The 15,865-nt window shown below is 41.2% G+C and overlaps 1 protein-coding gene and 1 long non-coding RNA gene across 6 annotated transcripts in view; one reads left to right on the plus strand and one right to left on the minus strand.

The window, feature by feature from the left end:
- Positions 1-13,545, minus strand: part of LOC134342465 (uncharacterized) — a 113,376-nt gene extending 99,831 nt beyond the window's left edge. For both annotated transcript variants that reach the window (XR_010017024.1, XR_010017025.1), the window contains exons 1-2: positions 13,509-13,545; positions 7,360-7,571 (exon numbers count right to left, since the gene is read on the minus strand). This is a non-coding gene — a long non-coding RNA (uncharacterized LOC134342465). The remainder of the gene's footprint in view (positions 1-7,359; positions 7,572-13,508) is intronic.
- Positions 13,546-13,787: 242 nt separating this feature from the next.
- Positions 13,788-15,865, plus strand: part of LOC134351779 (protein tyrosine phosphatase type IVA 3-like) — a 151,600-nt gene continuing 149,522 nt past the window's right edge. Inside the window, exons 1-2 of one of the 4 annotated variants that reach the window (XM_063058443.1) lie at positions 13,812-14,003; positions 14,107-14,144. The gene's annotated coding sequence lies outside the window, so the exon portion shown is untranslated. Of the gene's footprint in view, positions 14,004-14,106; positions 14,145-15,865 lie in introns of all 4 variants that reach the window. The other 3 variants (XM_063058463.1, XM_063058482.1, XM_063058453.1) reach the window with 3 other exon arrangements.

Below are 15,865 nucleotides of genomic sequence, written 5' to 3' on the forward strand. Positions count from 1 at the left end.
CTCCCAGATGAGCTCAATGTCTTTTATGCTTGCTTTGGCCAGCAGAATATGATCACACCATCACAAACTCCCACAGGTAAAACCTGCCTACAGGCAGAAATTGAAACAGGAAGCGACCATAGTGAAAACCATCCACTGCTGGTCCAACCAATCAGACTCACTGACAAAAGACTACTTTGATAGTGTCACCTGGGAGATATTTTGAGCTAACACCTCTGAATACACGGAAGTGGTCATAAGCTTCATTTCGAAGTTCATTGAAAACAATGTACCCCAAAAATCAGTCGGGGTCTACCCAAACCAGAAGCCTTGGATAAATAGTTTAGTGCGTGTTGCTCTCACCGCAAAGAATAAAGCCTTCGACTCCAGAAACCAACGGGAGCTCAAGAGATGTCACTATGATTTACGTAGAGCCACCAAGGTGGCAAAATGGCAACACAGGGACAAAATCCAGACACAACTCTGCAACAATGACACATGTAGCATAAGGCAAAGACTGCACACCATCATGTACTTCAAGAGGAAACGCAGCAATACAGCCAACATTGCCGCTTCGCTCCTGGACGAGCTAAATTTTTTTTATGTTCGATTTGAGTTTGATAAGACTGAACCCCTGAGGAGAGTCACTGATGAGACCTGCTCCCTGGTCATCTCCAAGGCTAAGGTACATAGAATTTCCCAATGTGTCAACATTCGCAAGGCAGCAGGGCCGGATAGCATCCCAGGGCAGGTCCTCAAAGCGTGTGCAGAACAGCTGTCTGGTGTGTTTACAGACATTTTTAACCTCTTCCTCTCCCAATGTGTAGTGCCTCCTCCTCCAGTTTCAAATCGTCTATCATTGTCCCTGTACCTAAGAAAACCAAGCAGCATGCCCGAACGACTGGTGCCCTCTCACCTCAATTATAAGCAAATGCTTTGAGGGGCTGGTTAAAGGCTACATCTGCAGCATGCTACCACCCATACTGGACCCCCTACAACTCACCTATTAACAGAACCAGTCTACCGAAAATATATAGCCACAGCACTACATACCATCCTCACTCACTTGGAGAAGAGGGACGCATACGTTAGAACGCTGCTCCTGGACTACAGTTCATCATTCAACACATAATTCCCTCCAGTCATGACAGGAAGCTCAGAGACCTTGGCCTGCACCCCACCCCATGCAGCTGGATCCTGGACTTCCTATCGGAACGCCAACAGGTGGTAAGGATGGGCTCCCTCATCTCTGCCCCTCTGATGCTCAACACAGGTGCCCCCCAGGGTTGTGTCTTGAGTCCTTTCCTCTATTTCCTTTACACCCACGTCTATGCTGCCACACTCAGCTGCAATCTGCTGATCAAATTCGCAGATGACACGACATTGATCGGCCTTATTTCTAGCAGTGACGAGATAGCCTAGAGGATTAACACCCTGACATAGTTGTGCCACGATAACAACCTCTCCCTTAATGTCCAAAAAACCAGAAGAGCTGATTGTAGATTACAGGAGGAATGGAGACAGGCTCACCCCAATCAACATCAATAGGACTGCAGCTGAGAGGGTGAGTAGTTTCAAGTTCCTCCATATACACATCACTGAAGATCTCACCTGGACTGTACACACTGATTGTGTGGCAAAAAAAAAAGCACAACAGAGTCTCTTCCATTTCAGGCGCTGACGAAGTCTGGCACAAGCCCCCAAATCCCCAAAACCTTCTACAGGGGCACCACTGAGAGCATTCTGACTGGCTGTATCACCACCTGGTACAGAAACTGCACCAACCTTGACCACTGGACACTGCAGACAGCACATCTGTGGACATGAACTTCCCTCCATTGAGGACATGTACAGCAGCAAGTGCATAAAGGAGGACTGGAAGATCAGAGGACATCAGTCACCTCAACCATAAACTATTTCAGCTACTTCCAATATGACAAACAGTACCGCAGCATTAAAGCCAGGACCAACAGGCTATGGGACAGCTTCTTTCTACAAGCCATTAAATTTATAAATTCACTAGACAACGGGGTGACCCATTGGGGCACCCTTTGAGAGAAGGGTAGTGCAGCCTGATGTGACCAGAATGAACATCAAATTTTCCTGAATGCTATTGGTATCGCTTTGCTTTGGAAACTGAAGTAGAAAACCTCAGTTTATTAAAGAAGAACGACACATAGCAAAGCAAATATAGCTCCTCCTCGTTGAACAAAGGACACTTTTGATGGCAACATTTCTGGTTTATCTGCCACCCTTGTGCCTCTCGTTGTCATTCTGGAGGCATGCAGTCCTCTCATCCCCCATCTCTTCATCTCTTCTGTTGTTTGTTGTTTGTCTCTGATCTTGGAGACATGCATGCCTCTCTTCTGTCTCTTCTTCTCTGATCTATTTTTGTCCTGACTCTCTGATCCTGGAGTCGTGCGGCCCTGGCCTCATCCGATCCTTGTTCTCTCCCTCTCCTTGCCGCTTCCTGACAACGTTTGGCGTCATCTCTTGACCATAATGTCCCACTTCCCTTTTCACGCAGCATAATTAGGCTGACTGTTTTTTTTTAACCCTAATGCTGGATAGAAGTTATGAAGCACTAACACCAAAGGATGCTGATTATTCTTCATGATGTGGCTGGTGCTCTCCTAAATGGACGTGATATAGTCACTGCTGTCCTTTGACGGCAGCAAAGGGTTTTATAGGTATCTCGAAGTACGTCATTACAATAAGATTTAATTATCTCTTATTGATGTGTGGCAGTTAGATCTGTCCCAATCCTGCACATGCTGATGGTGATTAGCAGAATGTGACCCCTCGAAATAGAGCTGCCGTGCCCTTTTGCTCTGGTCGGTGTCACTGCTGAGGCTGGCCATGCGCATGCATCGGGCTGTCATGTCTCGACTTCCATGATGGCTGGTCGGCTCTCAGGTGAAAGCCAGCCTGTTGATTTTTGGCAAATGAGCAATTTTATACAAAAATATAACCCTGAACTTTGCCTGCATTCTGTAAGTTAGCGCATTTTAATACAATTTAGCCAAAAAAAGTGCCGCTGTAATGCACTGTTTGCGCTAATTGGAGGTCACAAACAGACAGACAGAGCATGAGAGTTTTATTGGTATAGAGATGTCTGTACGTTATGATGGAGTCATAACGCAAAGATTTTTACTTCCTCATGTTGTGGGATGGACGCATGATTTAAATAAGTTCAAATTCAGCCCCTGATGACCCTGTGATTTCAGTTCTGAGGCCTATATCAGAACATTCTTCAGAAGGGTGAACCCATAAAAAGCATCTGGCCTAGACAGTCTACCTGGCCAAGTCCTGAAGACCTGTCCTAACCAACGGCTGGGGTGTTTAGTGACATCTTTAGCATCTCACTTCGGCAGTCTAAGGTACCCACCTGCTTCAAGCAGGCCTCAAATCATACAGATGCCCAAGAAGAAAGTGGTAACTTGCCTCAGCATCCAAAAGCACACTCAGTACTCTGCAAAAGTCTTAGGCACCCGAGATTTTTATATGCTTTCAGATGGTATGGCCTCCACAGAGCCCTGATCTCAGCATCATCGAGGTTGTTTGGGATTATATGGAGAGACAGAAGCAAGCAAGTCATCAACATCTGCAGAAGAACCATGGCAAATCTTCATTCAGCCCTAGAACATTTGGACAGTGAAGATGCATACATCAGAAAGTTCTTCATTGACTATAGCTCCTCATTCAACATTATCATCCCCTAAGCTCCAGCACCTAGGCCTAAGTACTTCCTTGTGCAACTGGATTCTTGATTTCCTCACTTGCAGACCCTAGACGGTTTGCACTGGCAATAACATCTCCTCCACAATCACCATCAACACAGGGGAATCAAAAGGTTGCATGCTTAGCCACCTGCTCTACTCACTTCACACCTGAGACTGCGAGGCTAAGTACACTTTCATTGCCATATTCAAGTTTGCTGACAACACCATTGTTGTTGGCCAATTCAAAGATGGTGAAGTGTCAGCATATAGGAGGGAGATTGAAATTCCAGCTGAATGGTGCCTGTTTTTGCCTCTAGAGGTGCAGTTCACTTTGAATGTTCACCACTTTCAATATGTAAACTGCTTTTTATGTCAATTCCTGTGCAGGTTAATTTTGATCCGATTTGAAGCACACAGTAATAGACATTCATCTTCACCCATTCTTTAGTTGTCCTTGAAAGAGCAATATATTTTCACAAGAGATCTCATTAAAAACCCTGAAGAAAGCTTCTATCTGGGGTGATTTTTGGGAAGTAGTTTAACTTACTGCATAGCTGTGTAGATACATACTGCAAGGGCAGTAGAATGAAAAGACATTGCTTGTCTTCAAGGGCATCGCCCATGTTCTAGAGATGCATCTTGAACTGCATAGGTGATAATGTTGGCTTCTGAGTTGAACAACATCGGTCACCAGGAACTGGAAGTCAGGTCAGAATGTGGCTCATCAATTGCATCTTCACGACACTTGAATGCAATCACAATGAGCATAGCTGCAGCACAAGCCCACACCAAAGCTGAAACAACAAGAACGAGAGCAGCTAATACAAAATGTGAAGTTGAGATGCAAATAGAGAAAGAACATATAGGAATGGAGAGTACGTGTAGAGGCTACATTAAGTGCGTTCAAGGAAGAGTGTAAAAATGGCAGGAGGAGAGAGAGAGCAGCGCGCCGCGTGTGCCCAACCCTCCAGTGAAAAATGATATCGTATCCGTTATATAGGGGCCGTGGACCCTGATTTGGACTCTGATTTGATGAAGATGGATGTGAAAGCACAGAGGAACATCTGGAAAAATTTCTGAAACGCCAGTTCGCTGCTGTTTTTACTGCGTGATCGGGAATCTTTCGGAGGGAAGGCCTCAAAATCCCCGGCTTTGCCTGCAGTTGGCGACCGAGATGGAGATCGAATCGTTCGGATAGAAATGGCGTTCAGTACTCGGTGTTGGACAGCTGATCAGAGCTCGACGTTTTCGGATGCCTCAGAGTCAGACCGTGGTCAGGTATGGCAGGGAGAGTTTTTCTTCCTTCTCCCCTCTGCGTGAGATGTGGGACATTTGAGAGACTTTGAACTTCTTACTGTGCTCATGGATTTCTTCATCAAGTTATGGTATTGTTGCACTGTTGTAACTATATGTTATAATTATGTGGTTTTGTGAATTTTTTCAGTCTTGGTCTATCCTGTGTTTTGTGATATTACACCGGAGGAAATATTGTATCATCTCTTAATGCATGCATTACTAAATGACAATAAAAGAGGACTGCATGTCTTCATAATCTAAAAAAAAAAGCTCAGACTGCCTTAGCAGAGGCAAAGATATATGAAGAAGCACTGATTTACACAGTGGTGAATCTATGACCAGCGCCCAGTCATGCTCTGCCATCACAACAGCCAATGTGTCTTACCAATGAATCTGCCCAAATGCACTTTGGCTATAAAAAAGACAATGCATCAGTTCTAGAAGGAGAAGCTGTCCACACCACTCGGCCAGCATGTTGTTCACATAGCCCACGTATTGATAGTCAAGGTCTAAAGCTGCAAAGAGCCACAACACTCCCTTCCACAGTTTGACCACAGTAAAAGACATTAATCAAAAATTATTACTGATACCAAACCTATCTTCACAGACATGGACAAACTGAGCTTTCTTCCATCGCAGGACACACATTTTCCAAGCCAGTCTCCAGAATTCTTTAATTCAGGAGCTGCAGGTGCAGAGCTCTGGCTTGTTATTTGGCTTGTTGAAATTTAGTTGCAGCAGGAATAAAAGTGTTCAACAGCCATCCTAACAGTTATCTGTACTGGAAGTCAAGCTTTCGCAATGCCATGGAAGGATTAAATCTCAAACCTAGTGAGGAACTAGACCTTCTCTATAAGTGGCTTGATGGAGAGGCACTGCAACATGCAAGAGTTAGAGCAGTTCACATTAATAATCCAGCTACAGGTTTACAAATGCTGTAGTAGAGGCTGGACAAATACTATGGCTCTCCAGAGGCAATTGAAGAATCTCTTTTCAGCAGACTTGATAATTTTCCAAAGCTCTCACACAAAGAACTGCAGAAGTTATAGACAATTGCAGATTTGTTGCTGGAACTGCAAACCACACAAAAAAAAGAGGGTTACTTACTAGGACTCAGTTTCTTGGATACAGCAAGAGGAATAAACTCTACAGTGAAGAAGCTAATGAACAATACCAAGAACAGTAGATAACTGAAAGGTTCAAGTATAAAATGAAGCATCATGCCCGTATCCACCATTTTCATTCTTTGGTGAATCTGCCACCACGCAGAAATGCGAAATTACCCCAGTTTTTTGCTCTCAACTTATGGTAACACATCATTCAAAGAAAGGTCTCCAGCAAAAGCATGGAAAATCAGAACCCCTATCACAGTCAGCAAATAATGAAGTAAAAAACTATATTGAACCCCGATAGAAAATGCTCTGTCCGGAAGAAACCTCACCATTTAAGGAAATGCAGAGGATTCAGAGCGGGAAAAAAAACGCTTGCAGAACAGGGGTGCTTTCTAAAAGAACACTCAATATGTTTCAAGTATTGTGCTTCAACAGCACACCAAGCAAAAGAGTATAAAGCTATCCTACACTGCACTGAATGTAACAGTGACCAGCACATATCAGCATTTCACTGAGGACCAGCACTTTGGGCTGGTACTGGTTCCAGTAAACCCACAGCAGAGCACAGTGGGCAGCCAGTCGAGCATCCATCGGATGCAGCTACTTCCTCACGCACAGAGGTATGCAGGGAAGGCTTCCCAGGCAAATCCTGCTCTAAAATACGTCTAGCCAACATCTACCTGAAAGGACATCCTGAGCCAAAAACAAAAGCATATGTGATATACGATGACCAGCGCAATTTGTTCTTGGCAAAATCAACATTCTTTCATATATTCAGTATTCAAAGTTCTGCTTCCCCATACACTCTAAAGACATGTTCTAAAGCATCATAGATTGCTGGAAGAAGAGACAGTGGATATATTATGGAGTCAATAGGAGGGGACCTTTGCTTACCCTTGCCAATCCTCTGAGTGCAACTGTATTCCTAGCAACAGGGATGAAATCCCAACTCCTGAAGCTGCATGCGATCATTCACATCTTAAGGCCATAGTTTACAATATTTCCCCATTTATCACCATCCGTGCACACTATGCACATGAACAGCACAATGGTTAGCACAATACACCTTACGCCAACAACTGGACCTATGTTGGGTCGTACTGGGTGACGTCTGCCTCAATGGTGCTCATCAGCAGATTTAAGACTAACATACTGGAAAACTGCAACTAAGTCATTTCAGACCCTGTGAGAGTAGAATCTGTATGAAGAAAAGATTACAGGTAAGCAAACCAAGCACCTGACATATTTACCTCTGCTTAACCAGATTTAGGGAAGCTGGTATTTTGTCCCTCAGAAGATGATTTGAAGCTGGCACCTTCCACCAAAGATGAGTTCTTTCTTTGAATTATGGACAAAGAATTTAGCAAAGATGAGCCAGTCAGTAGCTCCCCTTCCTTTCCACTCTTCTTGACAACTCATACCAAACAATAGAGCAGGCCCTTAGTCGACTCATGTCCATCAGCTGCACATTGAGAAGGAAACCAAAAATGAAAAATCATTACATGGAGTTAATGGAGAAATTCTTCAAGAACAATCACAGTGAGTTAGGTCCTCCACCATATCCCAACAAAGAAAACTAGTATTTGTCAGTTCTGATGAAGGGTCTCAGCCCAAAACATCAACTGTACTCTTTTCCATAGATGCTGCCTGGCCTACTGAGTTCCTCCAGCATTTTGTGTGTGTTGTTTAGATTTCCAGCATCTGCAGAATTTCTCATCAGTACTTGTCCAACTTTAGTGCTTACCATCCCTAGAAACCTGCACAAATACAGACTGTCTTTGATTGAAGTTCGCAGTTCAAAGTTAAATACCCCAGTTTTTTTTTTGTATTTGTACAGTTCGTCTTCTTTTGAACATTGGTTGTTTCTCCATCATTGTTGTGTATAGTTTTTCACTGATTCTGTTGTGTTCCTTTGTATCAACTTTGAATACCCAAAAGAAAATTAATTAAGGAACATATACATACTTTGATAAAAAAAATCACATTGAACTTTGATCAAGATGAACTCTTGACCTAGCAGGAATGTACCAAAAACAAAGACAGGGCTTCAGGTTTTATGACTTTAACTGATTATAATGGATAAATGAAACACTGAAAAACCTATTCAGAAAAAATAGTTTCCATTTGCTCAGGAAGCCAAAATATTGTGCCAAAATAAAGAATAATGTTCATCATTTGTTCAGCAGGTAAATCAATCATAATGACAACAGGACTGCCCAGTCATTAATCTTACTTGTACTCTAACTCAGACAGCACACCAAACTCAAATGAAAACTTGCATTTAACCATTCTTCACAAGAATAAATAGAACCATTGTACTCCAGCTAAATTTTGATCTTCTTAAAAGTTGGTCTTTGCCTTGATTTTGGCATCTCTAATTTCCTCAAAAATGCTAAAATTCGTTACAGGCTGCAGTCATGTCATCCACCACCCTCAAGTCCTGCACTCCAAAAAGAAAGGTTCAATTTGAGCAGCCATAAGTTGTATTTATCTGGCCTTAATGCATATTTATGGGTCACCTCATTGGAGCAAAAGAAACCTGCATTTATACACACCATTCATAACCTCAGCTCATACCAAAGCACATTAAAGTAGATAGCATATTATAGAATGTTATGGTGAGAGTAAAAAGGGATTTCCTTCCTTCCAATCTGATCTAGCCCAGCCTCTACTTCACTAAAGTTCCTAAATGAAATTCAAACAATGGCAGATACCGGAAATTTGAAATAAGACTGGAAAACTCTACAAATCCTGATCTCTTTGTCCTGAAACTCTATTTCTCCTTCTATCTGCACTTCCAGTATTCCTGCGTATTTTTTTTAAGTAACTAAAATCCATTAAGCTTACAGATAGTTTAACAATGATTTATTGGAATGATTCCAGGGATGATGAACTTTAGTTACAAATGGAGAAGCTGAAGTTGCCCTCGTTGGAAAAGAGGAAGCTGAGAAGGGATCTTAATAAGTGGTTAGTATCTGGAATGCACAGCTGAATATAGGGTGAGAGGGATGGGGGTATGTCAGCATGGGAACATATTGACGTGGGAACATGTTGGCAGAGAATTAATGGAGGCAAATTCATTTGTGGTCTTCTAAAAGCAATTGGATGGATACATAAAAGGGAAAATTACAGGGCTATGCAGAGAAGGCAGAAAAGTGGAATTAGTTGGACTGCTCTTGCATAGAGCTGGCACAGACTTCATAAGACTTTTTACCCATTTTTTCCAACTTAACCTTTTAGCAGTTCTGCAATTCATTTTAAGGTTCATCCAATTTGCAGTGTCACAAAACTAAGGCTAGTTTTAGGCTTGTTATAATAATGGCTGCTGATGTTCAGTTAGTAACAATCTTAACTCTGTTCCAGCATTGTTGTGGTTTCAAGACCTATTGCAGAGATATAACCAAAATAACCTCGGTTGCGACTCCATTGCGGTATACAGAGTGTGTTTCTAGTTGGAAGTGCTGTCTTTCAAATCAGGAAACTAAAAACTTGACTGTTGTCCAACTTGGATGTAAAAGATAGCATGAACATCAAAGAACATGAGTGTTAACTGATGTAGTAGGAATCTTTCTCTATCCAACAAAATGATGAGAAATTACTCTTATTACAACTTCGCTATTTGTGGGAGCATGCTGTTTGTAAACTAGTTTATGAGCTTTCCAAGTTACAAATAAAGTTACACATCTCTAGGTGTAAACTCTGCAGCTTTGAAAGACAGTGTTTAACACTGAGACATTGTTCAGAAAATATTAAAGACCTTATTCTCTTGTGAAAGGCACAGAGACACTTCACAGATCTTTTACAAATTTTTGACATACCCAAAATACTCCACCTCCTCTAAAAATATGACCAGGGCTATTAGCACGAAACCCTTTGACTTTAGTGTGTCTAAGTCTGTGAAACGTTACATTTGGGTTTCATACTACAAAACCATGGATTGTGGCATTCCAACTAAGTTTAAGAGTACAGTACTTCAAATGACACAGGTTAGCTATTACGAGTTTCACTGTACTCTTTACAATGAGTTTCCAAATTTATAGAAAATGTTGGACGATACTGTGGAGAAAGAAACAAAGCTTCTTTACTTTCTGTCTTTAAGAAGCATTTTGGACTAGGTATTAAATTCTGCAACTTCAGATAAGTTGATTCCTCAGTTACTATTAATCAACTGTGAAGTCTCCTCACTCCCATCCCACCTTTCTATCTGGGATATGCTCACCCTGACATGCTCTGCATTTCACAGCCACAATATTGGTAGATCCTTTAAAGGTGTCAGTTATTTTCAAAATGGGGTGTGAATTCAAAAAAACGGAGGTGCAAACGAATATGAAGATTCATTTACAAAGATTTAGAATATTAAAAAAGATGTAATATTGAGGATTTATAAGCCATTGGTCAGACCACATTTGGAGTAGTGAGCAGTTTTGGGCGCTATATCTAAGAAAGGATGTATGGGAATGAAAGCGTTAATGTATGAGCAGCGTTTCGTGGGTCTGGGTCCATACATGCTGGAGTTTAGAAGAATGGTCTCATTAAAACCTATCAAATTTTGAACTGCCTGGATAGAGTATATGCGGGAAGGATGTCTCTAATAGTGGAAGAATCCCAGAACAAAGGACACAGCCTCAGAACATAAGGATGTCCCTTTAGAATACAGATGAGAAGAAATTTCTTTAGCCAGAGTATGGTGTACCGTGGAATTCACTGCCACAGATGGCTGAAGATGACAAGTCATTAGGTGTATTTTCCTGTAGCTTTGATCTCTTTTTCAGTCACTGACCTGGAATGGAATGGAATGAATCCCTTACTCACTCTTCCTTCAGTTAGTCCTGACGAAGGGTCTCGGCCTGAAACGTCGACTGCACCTCTTCCTAGAGATGCTGCCTGGCCTGCTGCGTTCACCAGCAACTTTGATGTGTGTGACCTGGAATGGTAACTGTTTTCCTTCCCACAGATGCAGTCTAACCTCCTGAATATTTCCAGCATTTTTGTTTGTGTATTAGTTCAATGAATAGCACCTCATTTTCCAGCTCACATTCCAGTCTTTGGGCTCAATTTGGATTTCAAGAATTCCAGTTAGAGATACATTTTTTAACTTGCATCAGAACAGGCTAATTCTGCTGCAGTCATCCAGCAGTTAATGCAGCATTGAGTTTTTTTTTTCCTCTCCCCCCACAGATGTTACACAGCTCTTTCCTGCATTCTCTTTTGTTCCAGGTTTCCAGCAACCGCTATTCTGCATCTCAAATTTACAGCATGCTCTTTTGAATACACTTTTCACTCCAATTGCCCTCCTTTATCTATTTATCATCTATTAATTAATCATCCCCTTACAGTGTAAAAAGAGACCACCTGGCAGGGGCGCAAACAAGGCCGTCATTTTCATCAAGGAGAAGGTCACGCCAGTCATATCAAAGAGGCCTAAATCCAGTCTGCTGCAAGCTGCCAAATCATTGGAGATGAGTGTCAATGCGGGGAGGAAGGTGCAGTTCCCGGAGGCAGTGCAAAACACACCAGCCAGACTGTGGACCACCAAAGACAAGGCCATCATCCTGCTGGAGCTCACAGTACCATGGGAGGAGGCTCAGATGTACCATTACTTAGTCCAGTAGTGCAGGAACAAAGGCTGTTCCCTTTGGAATGCCGACACAGCTATTCCTTGCTGTAGAGGGTTCCCAACAAGATCGGCCTGGAGGTTACTGCCTACGCCTGGTCTTGATGAAAAGAGCAAGCACCAAGCAGCTCGCAGGATGGGGGAGCTGAAAGAGCCTCTTGCTGGATATACAGCGGGAATGAGGAGTTGAGCTGGAAGTCAGGAGCAGATGGGCAGTGACTTGGCCGGTACTGCGGACCCGTCAAGTGGAGAGTGTAGTCGTTAAGGGCCGAAACACTCCATGAAGCTTGGGCACCACCTAACATCATCTGCTCCTGGCCAAAAGCTATGGTTTCCTCATCAGGTAACTGAAGAGAACACCCCAGTGTATGATGCAAGTTGTTACACAGACAACCTTTGATCTTCAGCATCTCATCATTCCTTCACTTTTCTGCAACCTAAGAACACTTCAGTTTTCTAGTTCTAACAGAGTTTTTAATCTGAAATATTAGCTCAATTTCTTTCTCCACAAATGTGCCTGACCAAAGTAGTTCCAGCATTTCACTTTGAAAACACGTTTTCAGAATCTGCAATTTTAAATTTTCAGTTCAAAAACAAAAAAAAAGGTAGTTTTTCTTGATTCTTTCTGGCTATCGTGATACCAAATTGCTTTGCAAAATTATCATTATGTTGAATAATTTTCATATATTGACAAGGAGAGGCCATTTGTAAGACAAGTCTAGTTCTTGAAATTGATCCTTGACTTAGTTTCCATAGAATAACTGTCTTTAAGATGCACTCTTTCTTGCACATATCCACAAAATCACACACTGTCAACAGCTTCAAAAGGCAAAAAAGAACGAGAAGGTGCCACTTATCTTTTTCACAATATTGTACTCGAGTAATGGGCAATGGCCAACGCCACACAAAATAAAATGAGATAAACCTCTGGAGCACAGATTGACACAACAGCTTCCATATTTAGAAGATATCTTTTTGCATATTAAAAATCAGCCATTTTTCCTTTCCTAATTTAGGATATGCTATTCTTACTCCCATATATGAAGTGCTTTAGTTATTTTCTTTTAAGTAAAACGCACATGATTAAGACAAATTATACAGCATCATAAAAAGAATTGTTTTTGACATCTCCTACTAATCTTACGGAAAAATCTATTTTATTAAGTATTCCTATGCTAAATTTTATGTTGCTTACACGATGCAACTGATATTACGTAAATCTGAGAATTATCAGATTACCCAACTGATTATTCAATTTTAATTTGGGCGGGGTGGAAACGGAAGCCTCCAATTTACCTGCAATACGACACAAGAAAAAGTGAGGTTGAGGCTGAGTAAATTACGCGTTGCGTAACGTAACACACACAAAAGGCTGGAGAAACTCTGGTCATGCAGCAGCTCGGACCGAGACCTTTCATTTCCCGCCTATTACTGATTCTTTGCATACCATCTACTTTTTTTTGTTAGGAGGAAAATATTAAAAACTGACCAGCTAGTTAGCGGTCTATCATAATCCAAATAAACAAGAATAATTCTGTAAAAAATAACTTGCATTTGTTGGACAAAATTGTTAAATAATCTTTCCTTTCAGTCCGGATGAAGAGCCTCGACCTGAAACGTCTGTAGTTCATTTCTCTCTACAGACACTGCCTGACCGCTGGGTTCCTTCAGTAGATTGTTCTTTGAATCCTCTGAAAACATCATTCATAATCTGACTAACCCACAATCGCCAGCATTAGAGGAAAATAAAACTCCATTAACCACAAACAAGTATTATAAGCGTACCCATTCTTTCCAACCTAATACACCCATTGACACTAAGGCACGTGGGCAATGTAAGAGGCGGAAATGACGTATCCGTTACAATAAAGCCCCTAAGTCTCCCATCAATTAGAGAAATGGAAAAGGAAGCAGAAAAACTAGAATTTTATTTTAATTTTAACTTACCAAATTTAATCAAATGTAACAATTTTAAAAACTGAAGTAATTCTCTTTGGAAAGGAGGCTAATTTTCGCTTCAATATTAACCTATGACCTGACGCTGACGTCCCTTAGCGACGGTCACGGCAACACATGGTAACTCCGGGTTGTGAGAGGGGCAGACGCTGAATGCTAGGAGTAGCCCTCAGGTTATCAACAACTCCAATTAGTAGTACTATCAACAAAGAGTACTCTTCGGGTTTAAATGAGTAGGCGTCGCGCAGTGAGTAGTAACATCTCCATTACTCTGTTGGGGAAAGTTAGCATTCACTGTAAACACACAGTCCACCTTGACTTTAGGTTTGTGTACTGCCCATGTTTGTTTTAATTTATCTTACATTAACTCTGATTTTTATTTGTGATTTTTGCTTTTATTGGTAAAACGTTACTTTTTTTTGTTCAGATTCACCTTGAGTGGGCTGCCTATGGATACCAGCTTGAGTGAGTGGCTGCTCCATTCCTTTGTGTGGCTCTCATGCTTTTAAATCTAACGGAAGGTGTTTATTTCTTTGTCTACAAAGAGGAATCGTATATTATAGAAATGCCTGGCCTAATCTGTTTCTTGTTATCTATAACTTTAATACGTTTATGTATACATTTACCCAGATTGAAGGGAAACACAAAGATTGTATGGCTCTCTGTACTCTCCAAATATTGCACTATGGTTATAAAGCTGCATCTTTCAAAATCATCCATTTGGTCAGAGGATTTCTGTAAATCAAATTTTCTGGTGAATGTTTTCCTGTATGTTTGCTTTTGAATAATCACGTAATATCTTGTCATTTTCTGTTTAACTTGTGTATTTTTTGAACATTCCAAGCTTTAGGTGCTTATTTGCCTACTCAGATTTAGTTGAAGTTTGCAGTTTCAAAGTTTATGCAGTGGGTTGAAAAATTGCCACTGCCTGTGAATTATATTGATTTTATAGCATACATTTTAGATGTGAATGAAATGCATTTTGAATTGGATTTTTTTTTTGCTTTCCTTCAATCTATATACAACAAAATCATTTTCTCTTGTATTTTGTCTTGATAATGTGATATGTAGGTCACAGGTGGGTGTGCAGCAATTTCAGTGCTTCAATCTGTATTTATGTTGAGTGATTGGGATACTAGATCTGCTGGCCTGATTTGGGATTGAATTGTTTTCCACGTGTTTTACCTTGAAACTTGCGTCAGACAGTTCCATTAAATGTCCAAAATTTGCAACCTCAAATATTTTTTAAGAAGTGCATTTCATATTGCTTTTAAGAAGTTCTTCTTGTTTATATAAATTATAGTTCATTTTGACAAACATTGGAAGAAAGTGAAGTTATTTCAAGATTTGTGGGATTATATATCTCAAACTTTGCCATTATGACAAAACTTGTAGTTTAAAATATAAAAACAATCAAATTTTAGATAGGTCAATAGATCATTGTACAGGCTTGTCAGTGAGTGCCTTATTAGAGTGAAATTGGCAGGGACCCTGGGAGAAGGTCACTTATTCACCCTCTGCGATGCAGAATTAAGTGCCAATTTTTGTTTTTACTTTGTGAGGGAAGAAGTGAAGTGTATTTATAGTAAAGCGAATTGTTGAAGTTGACTTCATCTACTGTAGTGCAGTTTTGTGTTTATTATATTTGACCTACCAATTAGGGTTTGCTAGTAGCAAGAGAGCGGGAGGATGGCAGGGTTGCAGAAGAGGACTGAGATGATCAAGGGTGAAAAAAATCAAGGGAAGGGTCAGTGGGAAGGGAATGAGGCACTGGTTGACTTAGATACCCTGTCTAGTGCAAGTTCAAAATAACGTGTGTATGTACACACATTAATTGCTGCTCTGAGTGAAAGTTGATTGGGAAAGGTTGAAATGAAAAGCAACATGTTCTTTATTGGGTGGCAGATCAGCAACTCATCTTCTGTGATAAATGGATGCCTCCTGACCATCCAGTTCAATGTAACACGCAAACAGCGTACTACAGTTAATACCACACGTGGCTCAACTGTGGCTGGTACTTGACTTTCCGCGGCAGGCTTCCACCTTGACCGGTGCTTCTCAGAGAGAGACAAGCTGACCCTCTGGGTAGCTTCAGTGCCAGAGTCAGCAAAGATTCTTTGCAACAGAAGCAACAGCAAGAGGGGAAAGGACAAGGCCAGTATCAGAATGTTTTAAATATGGTTTTG

The sequence above is a fragment of the Mobula hypostoma genome, chromosome 1, assembly GCF_963921235.1.
Source record: "Mobula hypostoma chromosome 1, sMobHyp1.1, whole genome shotgun sequence".
NCBI classification, from domain to species: Eukaryota; Metazoa; Chordata; class Chondrichthyes; order Myliobatiformes; family Myliobatidae; genus Mobula; species Mobula hypostoma.